General features: G+C 31.8%; 1 pseudogene; it reads left to right on the top strand.

Moving 5' to 3' along the window:
- The window catches only part of LOC106467330, an 88,527-nt pseudogene that overhangs the window by 51,564 nt on the left and 32,165 nt on the right, over positions 1-4,798 (top strand).

Genomic DNA, 4,798 nt, shown 5'->3' with positions numbered 1-4,798 from the left:
ATAACGTATTTATTAATAAATAAAACTATATATATATATAAAATAATCATGAATAAAAAAAAGTTGGTTAAACATCTCTAACAGATACTTAAGACGTCTTTTGCGTCGTGATTTTTACAGTGTAAACATTTAAAAACGTTTATAATCTTTATAAAAATAAACCCTTAAAACTTAGTATCATATGAAATATTGGATTTCAGAACCAGAAGGTAAGCCTGTTATAACATCAGCCCAGAACAAGAGCAGTACTTCAATCCATCTTCAGTGGACTCCTCCACCAAAAGACACAATCCATGGGGAATTTCTTGGTTATCGAATCCTCTACAAACCACGTGATAATGAAAGATTACAGAGGGAGATCATCTTGCGGGATCCTCACACTAGGGTCTCGACCATTTCTTTTTTTTTACTTATTAACCACAAATTTAACATTTATCAGTGCTGATAGCGTTAGATTCGTAGAGATGGGGATCATATTAATGATGATAAAGTAACTCTTTGTCTTTTGTATAATTCTTTTAAAATTATTTATCAATAATAGATATTTCGAAGTAAAAAAATTTTGACATTATTAATCTAGAGATCTTTTTTTTTAAACGAGTTCTTAGGATCGTTCTTTTTGACCCCTTAAAATGTTTGTTTAAATAAAGAACGTATTGGAAATTCACCCTAAAAAAAAGAAAATAAGCCTTCATGTATGTGGAAGTATTTGATGAGCTTGTAGTTGTGTGTGTGAACTTCATTTAATGCCAAAAGTTGACCTATAATTAATATATGTTAATTAATTTACAGCATTATACCATACGAAACTTGGATACTTTTACACAGTACCTGATTTCAATTCAAGTCTTCAATCCAGAGGGGCGTGGCCCGTTTGTTACAGTAGCTGTAATGACCGATGAAGGAGGTAAACAAACTAACAGTAACTACGATTCATAACTTTCGCTTTATATGACCTATATACATATGGTTAACATAACACTTAAGGACAACAAGGGCCTATTTGGTCCTTCCAGGCCGTCCCTGCACACCATCCTGGAGACATCTGAAATTGATATACTTAACACTAGTGTTAGAAACCACATTATTTTTATACACTGATAAGAATATGAAGAATCAGTGTAGTAAAGTGGATTTCATCTCAGAGTTCTAGTTAGTGTGTGTTTGTATGTTTACTTATTGAAAGTTTTGAAATTGATCATAATTGTTAACAGAAAGGGTCACACTTATCATATATACGAAATACTTTCATAAATTTAAGACACGAAGGCCATACAGTTGTTATTTGAAATATAAAGTAAGCCTAACTCGCACTAAACCATCTAACATTTGGTATCATCATGTCCATTCCTCATCTTATAGTGATGATATCTATATTGGATGTTTACCGTTACAGAACAGTATAACATTCAGGTGCTGTTGTAATCATTGTTTTTGTTCTTCTTAGTTCCAAGTCCACCACGAAATTTTTCCTTATTGTGGATTTCCAACAATACAGTTCGGCTTCACTGGAAAGAGCCAAAACATCCGAATGGTATAATACTGGGTTACCATGTTTATTACTTGCAGCCTGCTCGAAACTTGACAGAAATAAAGAAAGTCTTGAATCCGTTACCAGTTATGGAATACTTGTTAATCAACTTGCGTAAGTTCCACTGGCGACATAAATAAGCAGCTTACGTGTTTTTCAGTGTTATCAAAAGTGAAGCCATGATAATAAGTGGTTATAAAAGTGAAGCCATGATAATAAGTAGTTATAAAAGTGAAGCCATGATAATAAGTAGTTATAAAAGTGAAGCCTCCTCCCTTCAATCACGCCTTTGTCTGAAAGAGTAATTATCTTTTATGTTTCACGCATGCTGTTAAAATCACGTACTGGGTATATTTTTTACAAGTGAGCTCGATTTATATGAGGGAAAAGGGAAAGTAGGTTAGATGTAGCTGTGTCTTTTATAAACTAGGTTCATATTAGGAGTTTTAGTTTTCAGTTGATACTAATACAACTATACAACTCCAATATACCAGAACCTTACACCGAGTATATCATCTGGTTGAAGCCTTTCACGTGGAGGTTTGAGGGTCAGCCTAGTCAGAAGTTGGTGGTACGTACAGATGTACAAGGTAAGAAATACCATAAGACAAGTTCTGTTTGTACGTTCAGTAATCATGTGTACAGATCTACACATGTTAAAAATACCATAATACAAGTTTTGTTTGTTCGTTCCGTAATCATGTGTACAGATGTACAAGGCAAGAAATACCATAATACAAGTTCTGTTTGTACGTTCAGTAATCATGTGTACAGATCTACACGTGTTAAAAATACCCCAATACAAGTTCTGTTTGTACGTTCAGTAATCATGTGTACAGATATACACATGTTAAAAATACCATAATACAAGTTCTGTTTGTACATTCAGTAATCATGTGTACAGATCTACACATGTTAAAAATACCCCAATACAAGTTTTGTTTGTACATTCAATAATCATGTGTACAGATCTACACATGTTAAAAATACCATAATAAAAGTTCTGTTTGTTCGTTCCGTAATCATACGTACAGATCTACACATGTTAAAAATACCATAATAAAAGTTTTGTTTGTACATTCAGTAATCATGTGTACAGATCTACACATGTTAAAAATACCATAATACAAGTTTTGTTTGTTGATTTAGTGATTATATATGACGTATATGTTTGTGTAATTTGAGAAAACAACTAAGCTTGTATTGTTGATGCTAGTGTGTTGGTAATTTTACGTTTCATAATTGAAATTAATAAGCTAAAATTAAGGTAACACTTTGTTCCGTTTTTTTCCTTGTAATTTATACAAAATTGGCTGTTAAGAAAAGCTTACAAAACATACTTAACAAACAGGTTTACGTCCTTACTCTCCCGTTTTTAGTACAATTAGGCAAACAGTCATGCCATTAAGCCTAATTAATTGAAAAGTAAAATTGATTCAAATACTTGACAACTTGAAAAGTGAACATTATTGTTCTTCAGTAATGTGCAAGCGTGTGTAATATCTAATGTATCAACTTTATAATGTGGAATGTAGTTACGTTGTATTGAATTTGTTATTTATGTTTACTGTAAGTAGGCCCAAGTTTCTTTTTTTTTTAAATATATTAAACCAGTATTTTTATATTTGAAATAAAATATTATAAAACTATTATTTGTTTGTTTGTTTAGAATTAAGAATGATTTGGAAATGCTTCAAATTAAACAGTTTAACATCATGAAGAACATATACAAGTCTGTGTTGTTCATATAACATTTCCACGTTGTTTCAGGCCCCAGTGCCCCATATATTTCGAATCTAACTTGTCCGACTTTAGATAGTCTTTTTCTGCAATGGGAACGCCCCCAAAAGTATTACAACCAAATTGATTATTATTACGTGTACTTCCGCTCCGAACATTCCTGGGAGTTTGAAGAAATTGCGTTGGAAGTATCACATGATAAGATTGATCAAACGGTAAGATGTCTCATTTTTTGTTATTACATTATGCAAAAGTAAAGTATTTCATGACCAATGTGGGTATTTATGGTGTAGTAGCACAGTTCTATCGTTGGCGGGTTCTTTTATATTGTCTGTCCAGTTTAGGTAACGATAATAATCTATTTGATTTCCTTCTTTAACTTTTCCACAAACTTGAACACTTGTACACTGCCGTAACTTGTTTTAGGTCTACGTTACAATTGATGCTAACTAACGTGAAACAAATCAACTTACTTGTACAAATTAACCGCGATAGTTAACACACTGACTGATTCACCACTCTATCTTGAAATAAAACTCTACACACTTCACGACTATATTGCATGTATAATCTCTTTTCGAATGTGCTAGAACACTTTACATCACATCTGTAGAGTTTTCTAGATGTTTTAAGCCTATCTAATTAAACCTTTTGATCTTAACGTGATCATTAAGGTCATTCAGCCAACATTTAACATTAAAAATGCAGCTTACAACAATATTTTAGTGATGTATAAACCTGTTTTTACCTTTTTTAACATTCAAAAATTAGTTTTCCAAATACTAGGAAACATATTTGTGGTAAAACAAGAATTATTATTTCGGTTTTAAGTAGGTTTACAAAAGATAAACTGATAACGCTTGCAAAACTGCTTTGATGTATTGAATTTTTGTTTTGCATATTCTATCAATTTGATTTTATGTATGATATTTTATTACATGATTAGCAATTTGTAATATTTTACTTAACTTACTATGTTAATTTTCTACTGTATAAGACCAGGATAAAAAAACTGTCAATATTTAATTCTAACTAAAGTCAGTTTTGGTATTAAAGTATACGTTTTATCCCACAATATAGCGTTCTCTTCTTTGAGTTGTGGAGTTAAACCAACTTTATAAAGTGTAAATGTATTATTTGAAAGGTTGAATCAACTCGTATATTCCAGTACATTTCTTATTACAGTTAGTCATCCCTAATCTAACAGCTAACACCATGTACGAAATAAAAGTTTGTGGTGCAACAAGAAGCATAATCCAACCAAACAAGCTCTATAAAGGTCACTTTTCTGATTCTAGAAAGGTACTTCTGCTCAGCCGATGCCAGAGTAAGTTGGCCTTCAGTTTTATTTCCATTTTATTTCAAGTAATGTTGGGATATGTCACAGTGTAAATTAGTCTGCTATATTTTATTTTGATGCATGTGATACGTACTGTTACGTCTCCGTTTGATAATTAATTTTCAGTAACTTCGTTCCGACGAAACTTTAGCGACACAAGTCCTTACTGGTTTATTCTTTCCGAATAT

The sequence above is a fragment of the Limulus polyphemus genome, unplaced genomic scaffold, assembly GCF_000517525.1.
Source record: "Limulus polyphemus unplaced genomic scaffold, Limulus_polyphemus-2.1.2 Scaffold2570, whole genome shotgun sequence".
In the NCBI taxonomy this organism is placed as follows: domain Eukaryota; kingdom Metazoa; phylum Arthropoda; class Merostomata; order Xiphosura; family Limulidae; genus Limulus; species Limulus polyphemus.
Note: the sequence above shows the minus strand (reverse complement) of the source record. Positions and strands in the feature narration are given on the sequence as shown.